The following is a 19831-nucleotide window of genomic DNA, read 5'->3' on the forward strand; positions in this document are numbered from 1 at the left end:
GCCTTGCCTTTCCCTTTATCTTTCTTTCTTTTCTTTTCTCTTTCTTTCTTTCTTTCTTTCTTTCTTTTTCTTTCTTTCTTTCTTTCTTTCTTTCTTTTTTCTTTCTTTCTTTCTCTCTCTCTTTCTTTCTTTCTTTCCTTCTCTTTCTTTCTTTCCCTCCCTCCTTCCCTCCCTCCCTTCCTTCCTTCCCTCCTCCTGCTTTCTCAGTTTTTCTTTTTTTTTCTTTCTTTCAAGATGTGGTCTCCCTCTGTTGCCCAGGCTAGAGGACAGTGACACAATCGTATCTCACTGCATCCTCAACCTCTCAACCTCCCAGGCTCAAGTGAGCCTCCCAAATCAGCCTTCCAGGTGGCTGGGACTACAGGCACGCTCCACCACACCCAGCTAATTAAACCAGTTTTTTTTTTCTTTTTTTTTTTTTTTTTAATAGAGACAGGGTTTCACCTTATTGCCCAGGCTGGTCTGGAACTCCTGAGTTCAAGTGATTTGCCCTCCTTGACCTCCCAAAAGCTGGGAGTACGGGCATGAGCCACCCCACCCAGCCCCCTTTTTCCAAATAAGGTCACATGCACAGGTTCTGGGGGGACACTCTTTTGGGGTGGCCACTCTTCTACCCTATACAGTTGGTGAGGATGAGTTCTTCTCGGAGGAATTCCAGTTAGTGTATTCAGAAGGAGTCATTTTGCAACCTCAATGAAATAATGGACCCAGAAAATGATCATGATTGGTTTCCAACACTGTTAGATGGGAGATTGATGGGATCTTTACACTATATTGCATTCTATTCTATTCTATTCTATTCTATTCTATTCTATTCTATTCTATTCTATTCTATTCTATTCTATTCTATTTTATGGATCAGGGACAACCTTTGGAAACACTGAGCAGTGTTAACATCACTGAACACAAAATACGAGTACACCCTGTGCTTCTGGAAACTCAGGCCACAGAAGAATGTGTAATTTGCCATGAAGCAGTAAGCTCCATGAGGAAGACGGGATTTTTGTTTTCTTTTTCACAATAAACTCCAACACCCTGAGAAGACTATCTGGTACGTACAATGCTCAGTGAAAATGTGCTGAATGAATGAATTAGCATTCATATGAAGAAATGCTAAAAATCAAAAACAATTAACAACTCAAGAGAAAAATCATAAGGAGCAGGCAATGGACAATTTACAGGAGGAGAAATAGGAATGACCAATAGTAATTAAGGCAGTGAAAATGAAAACCACAATGAGATACCATTTCACAACCTCAGATTGGCAAAAACTTTAAGGTCTGGTGCTAGCAAGTGCAACTGAGGATGTGAAAAATGAAGCAATCTTCATCCAGTGCTGGGAGTGTGAACAGGTACAACCGCTCTGAAAGCAGTTTGGCAAGACCTCATAAAGTTCAACAGGGGCATCTCCTAGAACCCAGAGATTCCACTCCTAGGTATTTACTTTACAGAGACTTGCATGAATGCATAAGAAACAAACATGCTCATCGCAGCATTACTTGTAATGGAAAAATACAGGAAACAACCTAAAATTTGTCAATAGGTGAATGTAAAATAATGATGTTTTAGAGATCATATTATGCAGCGGTAAAGACAAATGAACTAGAAAATGAAAATTAGAAATATTAGCATGAAGCCGGGTGCGGTGACTCAAGCCTGTAATCCCAGCACCAAAGTGGGAGGCTGAGGCGGGTGGATCACGAAGTCAAAAGATCAAGACCATCCTGGCCAACATGGTGAAACCCCGTCTCTACTAAAAATACAAAAATTAGCTGGGCGTGATGGCGCATGCCTATAGTCCCAGCTACTCGGGAGCCTGAGGCAGGAGAATGACTTGAACCTGGGAGGTGGAGGTTGCAGTGAGCCAAGATCGTGCCACTGCACTCCAGCCTGGCGACAGTGCAAGACTCCGTCTCAAAAAATAAAAAAAGAAAAGGAAAGAAATATGAGCATGATAGAAATTTACAAACATGGCCGGGCATGGTAGCTCATGCTTATAATCCTAGTACTTTGGGAGGCCAAGCTGGGCCGATCTCTTGAGCTCATGAGTTCGAGATCAACATGGAGAAACCCTGCCTCTACAAAAAATACAAAAATTAGCTAGGCATGGTGGAGTACGCCTGTAGTCCCAGCTACTCAGGAGGCTGAGGTGGGAATACAGCTTGAGCTGGGAGGCAGAGGTTGCTGTGAGCCAAAATCGCACCATTGCACTCCAACCTGGGCGATAAAGCCAGACCTTGCCTCGGAAAACAAAACAAAAAAAACAAAAAACAAAAAAAGAAAGTTACAAACATGTTGAGCAACAAAAGCAAGTCCAGGAAAAGTAGCATAGCATTTATAAAAAGTTGAATAACAAAATAATGATGTACATACACAGTTAGGTGCCAAATCACAATGTTTCAGTCAATGATGGATAGTGTAGTCAATGGCGGTCCCATAAGATGATAACACTGTATTTTCACTGTGCCTTTTCCATGTTTAGATATGTTTAGATATAGGAATACTTAGCATTGTGTTACAGCTGCTTACAGTCTTCAGTAGAGTAACATGCTGTGAAGCTTTGTAACCCAGGAGCAGTAGGCTACACCACAGACCCTAGTGTGGGTAGGCTATGCCATCTGGGTTTGTGCAAGTACACACTACAGTGTTCACACAGTGACTCATGACACGTTTCTTAGCACGTATCCCTATTGTTTACTGACACATGACTGTATAATGTCAAGGAAACACAACACACAGTAAAGGTAATTAATAAGAAAAACACCAGGCAGGGGGAAGTGAGTCACGCCTGTAATCCCAGCACTTTGGGAGGCCAAGGTGGGAGAATCACTTGAGCCCAGGAGTTCAAGACCAGCCTGGGCAACATGGTGAGACTCTGTACAAAAAAATACAAAAATTAGCTGGGTGTGCTGGCGGGCACCTGTAGTCCCAGCTACTTGGGAGGCTGAGGGAGGAGAATCACCTGAGCCTGAAAGGCTGAGGCTGCGGTGAGTGTAGTGAGATCACACTTGGGCTACAGAGTGAGATCCAGTCTCCAAAAAGGAAAGAAAGAAAGAGAGGGAGGGAGGGAGGGGCAGAGAGAGAGAGAGAAGGAAGGAAGGAAGGAAGGAAGGAAGGAAGGAAGGAAGGAAGGAAGGAAGGAAGGAAGGAAAGAGAGAGAGAGAGAGAGAGAAAGAAAGAAAGAAAGAGAGAAAGAAAGAAAGAAAGAGAAAGAAAGAAAGAAAGAAAGGAAGGACGAGAAAGAAAGAAAGAGAGGGAGGGAGGGAGGGGCAGAGAGAGAGAAGGAAGGAAGGAAGGAAGGAAGGAAGGAAGGAGAGAGAGAGAGAGAAAGAAAGAAAGAAAGAAAGAAAGAAAGAAAGAAAGGACGAGAAAGAAAGAAAGAGAAAGAAAGAAAAGAAGAAAGGAAAGAAAGAAAGAAAGAAAAGAAGGAAGGAAGAAGAAAGAAAGAGATAAAGCAAGCAAGCAAAGAAAGAAAGACACGAAATTAAGTGTCATATTACTATTTATCCCTTCAAAATAAAAATCTGATTACATCATTTTCCTACTTCAAAACTTCCGGTGTTTCCCATTACACTTTTTTAAAAAAAAATTAATCTTTTATTCAATGTTATAATATAGGTAGTATTAAAAAGTGTGCTATAATCTCTCTCTCTCTTTTTTTTTTTTTGAGACTGAGTCTTACTCTGTTGCCCAGGCTGGAGCGCAGCAGTGTGATCTTGGCCCACTGCAACTTCCACCTCCCAGGTTCAAGCAGTTCTTGTGTGTCAGCCTCCCGAGTGGCTGGGATTACAGGCATGCACCACCATGCCTGGCTAATTTTTGTATTTTTAGTAGAGACAGGGTTTCACCATGTTGGTCAGGCTGGTCTTGAACTCCTGACCTCAGGTGATCCACCCGCCTCAGCCTCCCAAAGTGCTGGGATTAGAGGCGTGAGCCACCACCCTTGGCCCTCATTACACTTCGAATGAATTCCGAAGCCCTAGCTGTGGTCTGCCTTGTTGGCCCTGGCCGCTTTCTGGGCATCCTCTGTTTCTGCCCTCCCTTGTCTTACTGAGCTCTGGCTGCAGTGTTCCGCAGAGACACCACGTGTGCTCTGGCCACAGGGCCTTTGCACATGCCATTCTCTGCACTGAACATGGGGCACGGATCTCTCCTCCTTCTTGCTGTGTTCTTCACCCACCTCACAAAGGCCACCTGACCATCTTCTGTTTTACCCCAGGAATGACAATGAGCTTGAGAGGATGGCTTCTTTACCCTTGTGCCCTGAGCTGTGAGCCCAGAGCTGAGCCAACTGCTCCCATTATGCTCTTGTTCAGGGAAGGCTCGCCTATGGAAGTGGCTGCACCATGGCTCTAGAAAGAGTGTGTCCAGTAGGAGGGAAGGGCTGCCCTCTGGGTGGAATCATGGTGGTCTCCAGAAATCTCCTCCACTGGATTCCTGGGCTGGAGGAGCCACGTGCTCCCTGCAGCCACCTGGGGCCACTGGGAGATTCTGTTCTGAGGCAGGAGTGCAGTTGCAAATGCAGAAAGCGAGGCTGGGTGTCTGGGATGAGGCAGGCGGGAACTGGGCTCAGCACCAAGCTAGCTCTTGGGACGTTTTATTTACCAGGGTCACTCACATTTATGTTGTGCTTCAAAAGTTCCTGAAAGTTCTTGGGCATGGTGGCTCATGCCTGTAATCCCAGCACTTCAGGAGGCCAAGACAGGAGAATTGCTTGAGCCCCGGAGTTCAAGACCACCTTGGGCAACATAATGAGACCTTGTCTCTACGATAATGAAAATAAAAATAATTTAAATAAACATTCCCGAAAATTCCCATGGATCAGCAACACCATGAGGGGGGATCTCTGATCGCCAAGTTACAGGTAGAGAAACTGGGGCCCAGCTTTCATTAGCAACAGAGCCAGGATTTGAACTCAGGTCTCAGACTCTAAGCCGGTCATCTTCCCACCATTCTATGAGTCCTCCCTTTGCGTTGAAGGAGGAGGACCCAGGCAATACTCCCATATGACTAATGGATCCAGAAAAACCATTACTTTCAGCACTTACAAAAATAACTTTGAGGACAAACAGCTTGGGTTTCTGAAGCACCCTCAGCCCTGAGCAATCCTAGCACTTTAGGAGCACCAAGCAAGCTGTCATTTTCCCTGCACTTCTCGAAGACCTGGAAGCACAATTGTTCCAACAGTCACAGTTTACAGGGTGTTCACCGGCACTCAGTGTGGTTCTCATGGAGGAATGGCGGGTCTGGCGCTTAGCCTGGGAGAGTCTGCTTTCTGGAAAGGCAAATATGAGCCAGGAAGCTGCTGGTTGGACTGAATCATGCAATGTGAATTTCCTGGGGCCAGGCACGGTGGCTCACACTCATAATCCCAGTACTTTGGGAGGCTGAGGCAGTACGACTGCTTGAGCCCAGGAGTTTGAGACCAGTCTGGGCAACATAGCAAGACCCTGTCTCTACAAAAAATAAACAATTAGCTGGGCATGGTGCTGCACACCTGTGGTCCCAGCTACTCCGGAGGCTGGGGTGGAAGGATCACTTGAGCACTGGAGGCGGAGGTTGCAGTGAGCTGAGACTGTACCACTGCACTCCAGCCTGGGTGACAGAGCGAGACCCTGCCACAAACAGACAAACAAACAAACAAACAAACAAACAGTTTCCTGAGGCGCTACTGTGGCAGACACCCCTCCCGCAGGTCAGGGTTGGGCGGGAGGCAGGTGGTCCCTGTTACTGCCGTGTGAGTGCCTCCAGGTGTGCATTCTGGGAGTGGGTCCCACCTGGGGCAGCAAGGAGGGGGAGTCTAGGGGAACAGCAGGTATTTCCCAGATGCGGAGGCTCAAGCAGGATGAGAGAGAGGTGGGGAGGCCAGGGCAGGTGGAGCAACAGGAAGTGAACAAGGGCCTTTTTTTTTTTTTTTTGAGATAGGATCTCACTCTGTCTCCCTCACTGGAGTACAATGGTATGATCACAGCTCACTGCTGCCTCAGCCTCCTGTGCTCCAGCAATCCTCCTGCCTCAGCCTCCCGAGCAGCTGGGACCACAGGTGCACACCACCACGCCTGGCTAATTTTTGTATTTTTCGTAAAGACAGGATCTTGCTATATTGCCCAAGCTGGTCTGGAACTCCTGGGCTCAAGGAATCCTCCCCACCTCGGCCTCACAAAGTGCTGGGATTATAGGTGTGAGCCACCATGCCTGGCCCTGAATTTAGTTTAAAAACTAAAACTAAGGGACCGGGCATGGTGGGTCACTCCTGTAACCACAGCACTTTGGGAGGCTGAGGTGGGAGGATCACCTAAGTTTAGGAGTTTGAGACCAGACTGGCCAACATGGTGAAGCCCCATCTCCTCTAAAATTACAAAAATCAGCTGGGCGTGGTAGCGCGTGCCTGTAATCCCAGCTAATCGCGAGGCTGAGGCAGGAGAATTGCTTGAACCCGGGAGGTGGAGGCCGCAGTAAGCCGAGATCGCGCCACTGTACTCCAGCCTGGGCGACAGAGAGAGACTCTGACTCAAAAAACAAAAAACAAAAAACAAAAAACTAAAACTAAAAGCAAACCCAAGAAGAAACAGAAGGCCTTCCAGTGCTATTACTTTTGGGCAAACGTTCACTTTAGAAACTACATTGCTGAGGCCAATTTTGTTTTCTACAAACCTCCTAGAAGCTGGAGGGCTCGCGTGGGCCCCCAGCCACAACGGGGCATCCTCTCCTAGGGACAGCAGAAAGAATCGTGTTCTTTAAACAGCCACAAAACCACGTTGTCAGTGGGAAGGAAGTCACTGAGCAACGGCTTCTGGGGAGCAGAAGCTGGGCAGACCCTAGCGGGACCTGGGATCTTGATGCTCCAGTATTGGTTCCTGCAAATTCATGTTGCTCAATAAACGTTTTGAGAAACAAAACATCCCTTAGAAACAGCCGTGAGCTGTTCCATGGTGCCGGCAGTGGGTGTTCCCCTCACTAGTGCCAGAAATTCTGTGAAAGACCTTCTTTGTTGGTGCCATTTTGTAAACAAAAACAAAAAAACCCCCCAAAACCTAAAGCAAGGAAGGTTCTTGAACAGATTGGAGGGGCGGAGCAGAACCGGCAGCCTGGACAGAGGAGGTGCTGCCCTCCAGTGGCCTCTGTGAGGACAGCAGGGGCTGTGCCCAGGAGACCTAGGAGATCCATCCACTCCACCCCCTCCCATTTTTCATATTGGTAAACTGAGGCACAGAGGATCTATAGAGCTCTCCAGGTAAGTTAATAGCATATCAAGGACAAAGGGCAGATTGCATGTCCCTGGACTGTTCCAGTGGGATGTGGGGGGCTCTGGACATGGGGATGTTGGTCCCTGTTGCCTCTATGCACTGCTTAAGGAATTTCCAAGCACCCTCACACCTGGATGATGGGGGTCCTCCACCCCACCCACAGCTGAAGGGACGGTGGGCCAGCGGTCACTCAGGTGCCCCCTCTCAGGCCTCAGTAAGGGACATCTGAATGCCAAGGCTGTGCAGAGGGGACCACGATTGGCACCTGGCCACCCTAAAACTCACACAAGTGCACGCTGGGGAGCAGGCGCTCAGCCCTTCCCAGGAGCGCCGCTGTCCGGAGAGAAGGATGCAGGGCTGGAGAGAAGCAGAGGAGGGCCTCCGGGCTTCAGAGGGGGTCGGCGTCGTGGGGGTGGTGGACGATGACCTGCTGACGAACACTGGACCGGGCTGTACGTCCTGCCCTTGACTTCCACAGAAATTCCCTGCAGCCCTTGCTCGCTTTTCTGCTTTTCCACAAATACACAGTTCCCAACTAAGACAGCATGCCTTTGATTTTGTTGGAGCCTCAGGGACAGGCTTTGCTATCTCCACGTCCTGACAAGGACACTGGGACAAGACGGTGTGCTCGGATACAGCCTCTCAGCGGGGTGCTGGGACCCAGCTCCAATTCCTGCTCTCCCATCGGCCCCTCGGCGCTCTGGAGCTGGACTATGGGACACATCAGCAAGAGGCGGAGGGTGGGGTGCATTTTCCAGGTGGTTCCAGGTAGTCTCAGCTCCACCACGGCAGGCCCCAGGGCTGAGTTTGAGGGTATCAGGACCCCAGCATCTTCCAAACATGGGGCAAATGCCCCCACAGTCTCTGTGTCAGAGCTTCCCACCCTCCCCTGACGGCATACTGGGCTTCTGTGGGTGGAGGCTGAGAGAGGCCCCGGACAGCACCGGGCTCAGGGGTGCTGCTCACGCGTTGGCCTGTCTTTGAGAGGGGCCCTGAGAGACGCCTGCTTGTGTACGTCTTAGAGGCAAAGATCCAGCTGGTTGGGCACGCTGGCTCACGCCTGTAATCCTTGGGGGGCCAAGGCAGGTGGATCGCCTGAGCTCAGGAGTTCGAGATCAGCCTGGCCAACATGATGAAACCGTCTCTACTAAAATACAAAAATTAGCCGGGCGTGGTGGCAGGTGCCTATAATCCCAGCTACTCAGGAGGCTGAGGCAGGAGAATCACTTTAACCTTGGAGGCTGAGGTTGCAGTGAGCTGAGATCCCACCACTACACTCCAGCCTGGGTGACAGAATGAGACTCTGTCTTTAAAAACAAAATCCTTTATGGCCTCTAAGCTTCTCTTTGAAAATAAAAACACTACAGGGAAAGTTAATTGATGAAGCATTATCACTTAATTAAATCTTAGTGTGAATTAAACAACGGATAGCAAGCAGTTTTATTGTGATGCCTTTGTTTTGGGTTTAGGATGGTGGATGTGATAAGGAGGAAAGGAGTATTAGAGGCAGCTGACTGAGGGAGGCCTGAGGTTGTTGGCTGAGTCACTGTTTCATCTGGGGTAGGCCGGGACCTCAATGCGAAACCAAGTGTTTGCAGAGCCCAGTGGGCCATGTGGCTGCATCTGAGAACTGCTGGGAGCTGCGGATTTGCTGGGGCATCAGCCCAGCTGTCCCCAGGAGGATGGTGGGGGCGGAGGAGGGACACAGAGGAGTGTCCTTCCATGTAGCAATGACACGGGACATCAAGGTCAGCCAGCTCAGGGACTGTGCTCCTTGGGGAGAGGAAGGGCTGGCTCTGGGACCTCTGGGCTCCCTGGGGAGAGGCAGGGCTGGCTCTGCGACCTCTGGGAGCCTGCGTGCAATGGTCAACCTGTGGGGCCCCCCATCACAGGAGGATGGAACCATACCAGGGATTCCTAAGTACCAGCAAGGGTCTCCAGGGCTCTGTAGGCAATTATTTTTTTCTTTTTTTCTGAGACAGAGTTTGGCTCTGTCACCCAGGCTGGGGTACGATGGCACGATCTCGGCTCATTGCAACCTCCACCTCACAGGCTCAATCACTTCAACCTCCAGAGTAGCTGGGACTACAGGCACAGCCCAGGCACCATGCCCAGCTAATTTTTGTATTTTTTGTCGAGACAGGGTTTCACCATGTTGCCCAGGCTGGTCTCGAACTCCTGACCTCAAGTGATCCTCCTGCCTTGGCCTCCCAAAGTGTTGCGATGACAGGCGTAAGCCACGATGCCCAGCCTGTAGGTACTATTAATAAAATACAAATAGAATGTAAAACCTCAAATCATGGATATAAAAATTAAGCAAAGTTAATCAATACAGCCAAAGAAAAGAAAAATTAAAAAATAGCAAGAACATGTAAGAAAAAAGCATAAAATAAGATGAAGAAGAAAAAACATCAATTGTAAGACATAAAAATGGATTAAACTCTGCTATTCAAGGGCAAATATTCTCAGATGGAATCAAAGAATAAAAAACTAGGGCATAGCTAAAACAAGCTGGGTGTGGTGGCTCATGCCTGTAATCCCAGCACTTTAGGAGGCTGAGGCAGGAGGATCTGTTGAGGCCAGGAGTTTAAGACCAGCCTGGGCAACATAGTGAGACCCTATCCCTACAAAAAATACAACAATTAGGTAGGGATGGTAGTGTGCGCCTGTAATCCCAGCTACTCAGGAGGCTGAGGCAGGAGGATCACTTGAGCGCAGGAGTTGGAGGCTGCAGTGAGTCATGACTGCACCACTCCCCTCCAGCCTGGGTGGCAGAGTGAGACCCAGTCTCCAAAACAACTCGTACAATACAAAGTGAAAATAAAAAATATAAAACAACAGACAGGTTGATTTAAATGCAACTGTCATGCAGGCTGAAGTGCAGTGGCACGATCTCAGCTCACCGCAACCTCCACCTCCTGAGTTCAACCAATTCTCCTGCCTCAGCCTCCTGAGTAGCTGGAACTACAGGTGCATGCTACCACGTCTGGCTAATTTTTGTATTTTTGGTAGAGAAGGAGTTTCACCATGTTGGCCATGCTGGTCTCAAACTCCTGACCTCAAGTGATCCACCCGCTTCAGCCTCCCAAGGTGCTGGGATTACAGGCAAGAGCCCCTGTGCCCAGCCAACATCAACATTAATGCAGAACCCAAGGCTAAGAGTAGTAAAGATAGGTTGAAAGAGCAGAAGTAGCACAGCTTTGGAATGTGGAGGTTTGATCAAGTTGACATTTCAATGGCACTAAGGATGGCAAGAACACCCAAATCCTAACCTGGAACACCCTTTTCTCCCAGATCTCTGTGAGGGACAGCAGCTGCTCTCCATCCTCCCCAGTTCTCAGTCCGTGGGCTTTGAGTGGGATGTGTCAGCGTGCTACAACCTGTTAGCTACAAGGATTGTTTTCAGGGATAGATGTGATCAAGGAGCCCTATCAGGTCCCATCCCAGAATGTGGGAGGACTCAACCACAACATGCACAAAACTAAATGCATGGTTTCCCCAAAAAGCCTGGTACTTTCCCTGTGACCCCAGATTCAGTAAGTGGTACCACCATCCATCCAATGAAGGAAGTAAAAACCAGCAAACATTTGTAACCTCTCCCTCCCCATCACCCACTCTCCAGTCCATTACTGAGCTCCATTGATTTCACCTCCTAAACGTCTCTCAATTATAGTCTTAACAATCTCCAGCAATCTCCATTTTTCACTGATCTCTCTGTCATCAACCCACCAGCATCTCTTCCCTGGTCTATGGAAGTGGCCCGCTAACTCATCTCCTTACTTCCACACTTGCTTCTCTCTACATTCTCTACATTTGTCTATTCCAGCCCATTAACCAAGCTGGGGTCACAGTCATCTTTTTTTTTTTTTTTTTTTTGAGACAGGTCTTGCTCTGTTGCCCAGGCTAACGTGCACTGGCGTGAACTGCACTCAACCTCCTGGGCTCAGGCGATCCTCCCACCTTAGACTCCTGGGTAGCTGGGAGTACAGGCACATGCCACCACACCGAACTAATTTATATATATATATATTTTTTTTGTAGAGATGGGGGTCTTGCTATGTTGCCCAGGCTAGTCTCAAACTCCTGGGGTCAAGTGATCCTCCTGCCTTGGCCTCCGAAAGTGTGGGGATTACAGGCTTGAGTCACAGCACCTGGCTCTTTTCTTTTTTCTTTTCTTTTCTTTTCTCTCTCTCTCTTTCTCTCTCTCCCTCTCTTTCTTTCTTTCTTCCCATTAACCATCCCCACCTTCCTGCTGCTTTGTTCTTTAATGAACTATTTTATTCAAGACCTTTGTTTTCAGAGACAGAAAACCCAGAACACACAGGTTTTAGCAACACAAGGAACCCATTGTTTCACCTACCAGAAGAATCCAGGGGAGGCCTGGCTTCCAGTACAGCCGGAGCCCAGGATCCAGAGCGCAGCGTCAGATGTGCGGTCAGCCTGTCTTGGCTCTGCCTCCTGTCTGCAGGCTTTGCTCTCAGGTGACCAATCCCCTGAGTGGGTCCCTGAAGCTCCAGGATTCCAGCCTTGCAGCCCAGCCATCCAAGAGCACTGGCATAGAGATCCCTTCTCTGAGGTGGGACCCTGAAGACAGTACCATGGGTAAAAGATTAGGGAAGAAGCCTACCCAATAAAGGGAGATGGCAAGGAAACCTGACATCAGGTTGCAGATCTGGGTAAAGCACGCTGCTGATAAAGACGTACCTGAGACTGGGCAACTTACAAAAGAAAGAGGTTTAGTTGGACTTACAGTTCCATGTGGCTGGGGAAGCCTCACAATCATGGTGGAAGGCAAGGAGGAGCAAGTCACATCTTACATGGATGGCAGCAGGCAAAGAGAGAGAGCTTGTGCAGGGCAACTCCTCTTTTTAAAACCATCAGATCTCATGAGACATATTCACTATTATGAGAACAGCTTGGGAAAGACCTGCCCCCATGATTCAATTACCTCTACCAGGTCCCTCCCACAACATGTGGGAATTCAAGATGAGATTTGGGTGGGGACACAGTCAACCCATATCAAGGGAGAAAGGTAGCCTTTGAGCATTTGTAAACACCAGCTGGTCCTTCCCTGGCTTTAGGGTTCAAATCCACATGGCTGCAATTTAAAAAGGGCATAAAAACAAACCCTAAACTAAAACCTCAATGGCATCTCCTGGTGTCTAACAGAAGCAATCACAAAAACATTTTGGGGCCGCTGTAGATATTTGAATATGATGGGGCTATTAGATGATATTAAGGAATTATTTTAACTTTTGGTATGTGAAATGAAAGTATTATATAAAAACATGACTTTTTATTTATTTATTTAGAGACAGAGTCTCACTCTGTTGCCCAGGCTGGAGTGCAGTGGCGTGATCTCAGCTCACTGCAACCTCTGCCTACCGGGTTCAAGTGATTCTCCTGCCTCAGCCTCCTGAGTAGCTGGGATTACAGGCATGCACCACCACGCCCGAATAATTTTTGTATTTTTAGCCGTGTGATCTGCCCACCTCAGCCTCCCAAAGTGCTGGGATTACAGGTGTGAGCCACTGCACCCAGCCCATGACTTTATTTTTTAGAGATCCATAGTAAGATATTTAGGGATAAGATGTCATAATGTCTATGACTTACTTTACAGTATTTGAGCAAAAGAGGAGGATAGGGAGAAGGGGAGGAAATATGGCACATTTCATTTTTTTAATTAAAAATATGTTGTTAAAAAATGAGATGGGATCTTGCTATGTTGGCCAGGCTGGCCTTGAACTCCTGGCTGCAAGCAATCCTTCACCTTGGCCTCCCAAAGTGCTGAGATTATAGGAATGAGCCACTGTGCCCGGCCCAAAATGTTTCTAAGGTTTGGTTTTTAAAGGAACCATTACTAAGAGCAGGTTTTCATGAAAGGGAAGTTTCTAAGAGCTTGAGGAGACTGGGGCTTTTTGAAGCCTGAGAAAAGAGGCCAGCCACAGGTAAAAAAAAAAGACAAAGAAATGAAGTCTGGACTGAGTGTGGTGGCTCATGCCTATAATCCTAGCACTTTGGGAGGCTGAGGTGGGAGGATGGCTTGAGCTCAGGAGTTCAAGACTAGCCTGGGCAACATAGTGAGACCTTGTCTCTACAAAAGATACAAAATATTAGCCGGGTGTGGTGGCACGTGCCTGTAGTCCCAGCTACTCAGGAGACTGAGATGCAAGGATGGTTTGAGCCTGAAAGACAGAGGCTGCAGTGAGCTGAGATTGCATGACCGCCACCAGCCTGGGCCACAGAGTGAGACCTCAAGTGGCGTGTGCCTGTAATCCCAGCTACTTGGGAGGCTGAGGCAGGAGAATTGCTTGAACTGGGAAGGGGGAGGTTGCAGTGAGCTATGGTGGCACCACTGCACTCCAGCTTCGGCGACAGAGCAAGGCTCTGTCAAAAAAAAAAAAAATATATATATATATATATATGTATATGAGAATGTTGAAAGAAGTATTCCTACTGGAGGCAGAAAGTAAAAAACAGCTAAGGTCTCTTCCAACGTTGAAACCCAGGATCTTCTGAAGAGGCAGGGGGAGTATCTGAAAAGTGACCGAGTCAGTCAACCCAGGAGGCTCTGATGCCAGAAGTTTGGGGGAGTTCCCCGAAAAAAACCTCCACTGTGTGGGATCTACCAGTTCCCTGGGCACATTCCCCACAAGCTCCACGGAGGACTCACCAGGCAGTTAACTGACATGCAGACTGGCTTTCTGAGTGGCCTGGCCACCAGCCAGGGAATAAGGGCTGCCTCATCCAACTTGGAGGGGGCTGCCCATTAGAGTGCAACAGCCCCAAGGCCCTGCTCACTACCCCTTCCTGACCAGGAGGCCTGTCAGCCTTGGCAAGGCTGGGACTGTCGGAACCCCGCTGGGCAACGCTGGCTCCATCAAATTCCTGGGCTCAGGCTCTTCATCTGCAAAATGGGGTGGTGACGCCATCGCCCCTGAGGCTCCTCCACCACCCAAGTGCTGTAACTGTGGATTTCAGACAAGGAAGTGGAGGCCAAGCCTAGAACAATTTAATCACTAGAACTGTTCTAGAACAGCCCAATCACTCTGGGTCGAGCTGAAAACAGCACAATCTGGATGACAAGAAAGCCTGAATTATATCGTAATTACACTCTAGAGAATGTTTTCTTTTTGTTTTTGAGACGGAGTCTTGCTCTGTCATCAGGCTAGAGTGCTCACTCTAACCTCTGCCTCCCGGGTTCAAGTGATTCCTCTGCCTCAGCCTCCCGAGTAGCTGGGACTACAGGTGTACACCACCACACCCGGCTAATTGTTTGTATTTTATTAAAGACGGGGTTTCACTATGTTGGCCAGGATGGTCTCAATCTCCTGACCTTGTGGTCCACCTGCCTCGGCCTCCCAAAGTGCTGGGATTATAGGCTTGAGCCACTGTGCCCAGCCACCCAGAGAATGTTCTCTTTATTCAAGGATACAACTTATGGCAAATTAATTGTTGATCAAGTTATTCACAAGAAGAGGTCCTATGACTCCTGCATTAATATATACTGAATTTTCAATCAGCACTATTTTCTTCTATGCCTGAAAATGGAATTGCTCTGGTTTTTTGAGTGACATTTTCACTGGAGGGCTTCCAGTCACTCCTGCAAACTGCCTAACCTGGCACACCACGCCCAGGTGTAATCGTGAATCCGAATGAGTGGGCTGAACTAAGAGAACGCCACCAGGCCTCACCCTGAGCCCAGGCTCACGCTTTGCCCTCCTGGGAACCTTGGCCTGTGCATCTTTCCTTATCTGTGGAGTCACGTCTTTGGAGCACCTGAGCTTAGGAAGAACGATTAGTGAATCCGTGTGAGCCAAGCAAAGTTCAAAGACCTGCCCAGTCTTTATTTTCAAACAATCTCATATCTATGAGACTGTGGCTGGCAGAGTGACTCAGCCTGACCCCAGCCTCAGTAACAAACTCTGACAAAGACACGTGGGGAGAGGCTGCAGCTCTCAGAACTTGGAGCCATGGCCACCTGACCCCCAAAGGACACCCGATAAACAAGCATTTAGTGAACACCCACTGGAAGGGCTTACAAGGCACTAAGCTGAGCACCGTCAGGAACCTTGATCTCCAAGGCTGCACCACCTCTGTGGTAGGTGACGGAAGGGAATGCTTTTCCCATGCAACGGCCTAGGAAAGAAATCCCAGAGACATTTAGGGACTGGCTTTAAGGTCATGATCACTGTGGCCAAGCGGAGACCAGATTTCGTATCTCCTGATTTTCTTTTCTTTTTCTGTTTGTTTTGTTTTGTTTTGTTTTGAGATGGAAGTCTTGCTCCATCACCCAGGCTGGAGTGCAGTAGCACAATCTCGGCTCACTGGAGCCTCTGCCTCCTGGGTTCAAGCGATTCTCCCCACCTCAGCCTCCCAAGTAGCTGGGGTTACAGGGACTCACCACCACACCCAGCTAATTTTTACATTTTTAGTAGAGATGGGGTTTCACCATGTTGCCCAGGCTGGTCTCGAACTCCTGACCTCAGGTGATTCACCTGCCTCAGCCTCCCAAAGTGCTGGGATTACACGTGTGAGCCACCACACCTGGCCAGATCTCCTGATTTTCAAGGTCACACGTCTCCCCACTAGGTGCACAAACGCCAAGAGACAGCGTGGCTTACTAGCATATATTTTAAAAATATTGGCCGGGCGCGGTGGCTCACACCTGTAATCCCAGTACTTTGGGAGGCCCAGATGGGTGGATCACGAGGTCAGGAGATGGAGACCATCCTGGCTAATACCGTGAAACCCCGTCTCTACTAAACATATAAAAAATTAGCCGGGCATGGTGGTGGGTGCCTGTAGTCCCAGCTACTCAGGAGGCTGAGGCAGGAGAATGGCGTGAACCCGGGAGGCGGGGCTTGCAGTGAACCAAGATCGCGCAACTACACTCCAGCCTGGGCAACAAAGCGAGACTCTGTCTCTAAATAAATAAATTTTTTTGGCCAGGCGCAGTGGCTTATGCCTGTAATCCCAGCACTTTGGGATGCCAAGGCAGGCAGATCACAAGGTCAGGAGTCCGAGATCAGCCTGGCCAACATGGTAAAACCTTGTCTCTACTAAAAATACAAAAATTAGCCTGGCATGGTGGCAGGTGCCTGTAATCCGAGCTACTCAGGAGGCTGAGGCAGGAGAATCGCTTGAAACCAGAAGGTGGAGGTTGCAGTGAGGTGAGATCGTGCCACTGCACTCCAGCCTGGGCAAAAAGAGTGAAACTCTGTCTCAAAAAAATATATTTTTGGCCGGGCGCGGTGGCTCAAGCCTGTAATCCCAGCACTTTGGGAGGCCGAGACGGGCGGATCACGAGGTCAGGAGATCGAGACCATCCTGGCTAACACGGTGAAACCCCGTCTCTACAAAAAAAAATACAAAAAACTAGCCGGGCGATGTGGCGGGCGCCTGTAGTCCCAGCTACTCGGGAGGCTGAGGCAGGAGAATGGCGTGAACCCGGGAGGCGGAGCTTGCAGTGAGCTGAGATCCGGCCACTGCACTCCAGCCTGGGCGACAGAGCGAGACTCCGTCTCAAAAAAAAAAAAAAAAAAAAAAAAATATATTTTTTTGTTTAATTAATTTATTTTTTAGACACACAGTCTTGCTTTGTGACCCACGCTGGAGTGCAGGGGTGTGATCATAGCTCACTGCAGCCTCAAATTCCTGAGATCAAGGGATCCTTCAGCCTCAGCCTCCCAAGTAGCTGGGACTACAGGCGTGTGCCATGACACTTTCCCAATTTTTAGATTATTTGCAGAGACAGGGTCTCATCATCTCAGCCAGGCTGGTCTTAAACTCCCAGGCTCAAGTGATCTGCCTGCCTCAGCCTTCCAAAGGGCTGGAGTTACAGGTATGAGCCACCATACTTAGCCTAGAAAATATTTTTACAGTTTTTTCTCTAATTTAAAATGTACATGTGATATTTTGACATATACACACATTCATGAAATGATCACCTCAGCAAGATAATAAATATTTCATTGCCCCCAAAAGTTTCCCCAGAGAAACACTGATTTGTTTTCTGTTACTGCAGATTAGTTTGCATTTCCTGGAATTTTATACAATTGAAATAATATAGTGGGCACTTTCGGGGGGTGTTTCTCCTTTCCCTTGGCAGAAGTGCTTTGAGATTCACGCAGGTTGCAGAGCATGTCAATAGTTCATGTCTTTTTATTGCTGAATACAATTCTCCCGTGTGGCTAGGTCACCGTTTGTTTATCCATTCACCCTGATGTACTTTGGTGGTGCTTCCAATTCTTTGGCTATTCTAAATGAAGCTGCTACGAGCATTTGTGTACCTGTCTTTGTTTAGACATCTGCTTTGGTTTCTTTGGGTTAATACCTAGGATTGGAATGGCTGTGTCATGTGGTAGATGTACACTTAACTGTTTAACAGACTGGCAAGCTGTTTTTGGAAGTGGTTGGACCATTTTACATTTCTACCAGGCATGGACCCGCGTTCCAGTTGCCCCTCATTTTTATCAAAACTTGTAGTCAGTATTTTAAATTTTAGGCATCCTATAAGATGTGCATTGGTGTCTCATCGTGATTTTAATTTACATAATTACATAATTACTAATAATGTTGAGCATCTTTTTTTTTTTTTTTTTTTTGAGATGGAGTTTCACTCTTGTTGCCCAGGCTGGAGTGCAATGGCGCAATCTCGGCTCACTGCAACCTTCGCCTCCTGGGTTCAAGTGATTCTCCTGCCTCAGCCTCCCGAGTAGCTGGGATCACAGTCGCCCACCATCAAGCCAGCTAATTTTTGTATTTTTAGTAGAGATGGAGTTTCACCATGTTGACCAGGCTAGTCTCGAACTCCTGACTTGGTGATCTGCCCGCCTCGGCCTCCCAAAGTGCTGGGATTACAGGCATGAGTCACTGCGCCCGGCCAGCTTTGAGATTTTCTTATGCATTGTACATTTGTACTTCTAGATACTAGTGCTTTCTTAGATATGTGATTTGCAAATTTTTTGTGCCTGTCTGTGGCTTGTCTTTTCATTCTTATAACAACTTTTCAAATAGAAAATTTTATTAATTTTGTTGAAGTCCAATTTATCAACTTTTTCTTTTATGGATTGTGCTTTTAGTGTGTTGTGTAACCTGAGTTCACAAAGATTTATCTCCTATTTAGAAGTTTTATAATTTAAGGTTTTAATTTGGTCTCTGTTCCAGTTTGTGTTCATTTGTTTATACGATGTGAGGTAGGAATCGCAGTTGATTTTTTTGCATATGACATAATCACTCCAGCACATTTGTTGGATATGCTGTCCTTTCACCACTCAATTGCTTTTGTTGGAAAATCAGTTGTCTGAGGCCGGGTGTGGTGGTTCACCCCTGTAATCCCAGAAGTTTGGGAGGCCGAGGTGGGTGGATCATTGAGGTCAGGAGTTCAAGACCAGCCTGGCCAACATGGTGAAACTCTGTCTCTACTAAAAATACAAAAAATTAGCCTGGTGTGGTGGTGGGCAACTGCAATCCCAGTTACTTAGAAGGCTGAGGCAGGAGAATTGCTTGAACCCGGGAGGTGGAGGTTGCAGTGAGCCGAGATCATACCACTGCGCTCTAGCCTGGGCAACAGAGCAAGACTTTGTCCCAAAATAAATAAATAAATAAGAAAGTCAGTTGTCTGTATAGGTGTGGATCTATTTCTGGATTCTTCCTGGCGTTCCATTATCTATTCACTACTGTTGCATTAATACCACAAATGGTTTTGATTACTCTAGCTTTACGATAAGCCTTGAGGTCAAGTAATATTATTCCCCCAAATTCAACTCTCTCAAAGTTGTTTTGGTTATTCTAGTTTCTTTGCATTTCCATATAAATAATAGAATCAGTTTGTCAATTTCTAACCCCACCATCCACCACCTCCCCACCCTCTGCCAAAAAAACCCTGCTGGAATTTTGATGGAAATTGTTTTTAGCTGGAATAGATCAATTTGGGGAGGATTAAGCCAGTCTTGCATTCCTGAGATAAACCCTACTTGGTTAAGATATATTATTGTCCTTATATTATTGGAGTCTGCTTGCTAAAATATAGTTACTAATTTTTGTATCTCTGTTCATGAGTGATATTGGGTTGTAGTTTTCTTGTAATGTCTTTAGTGCCGTTTTGGTATCAGAGTAATTCTGGCTTCATAGAATGAATTGAGAAGGGTTCCTTCCTCTTTAATTTTCTGGTAGAATTTGTGTTAAATGAGTATTATGTCTTCTTTAAACGTTTGGTAGAATTTACCAGTGAAGCCATATGGGCCTGAAGTTTTCTTCCCTTCTGGGAAGGTTTTTAAATTATAAATTCAATTTCTTTAACTGACTTAAGACTATTCAGGTTATCGATTTATTTTTTGTTTGTTTTTTTGCCCGGCTAATTTTTGTATTTTTTAGTAGAGACAGGGTTTCACCATGTTGGCCAGGCTGGTCTCGAACTCCTGACCTCAAGTGATCCCCAAAGTGCTGTGATTACAGGCATGAGCTACTGCACCCAGCCCAGGTTATCTACTTCTTACTGAGTAAGCTTTGGTCCTCTGTGTTTTTCAAGGAGTTTGTCCATTTCATCTAGGTTGTCAAATTTATTGGCATTCCAGTGTTCA

The sequence above is a fragment of the Theropithecus gelada genome, chromosome 1 (assembly GCF_003255815.1).
Source record: "Theropithecus gelada isolate Dixy chromosome 1, Tgel_1.0, whole genome shotgun sequence".
Taxonomy (NCBI): domain Eukaryota; kingdom Metazoa; phylum Chordata; class Mammalia; order Primates; family Cercopithecidae; genus Theropithecus; species Theropithecus gelada.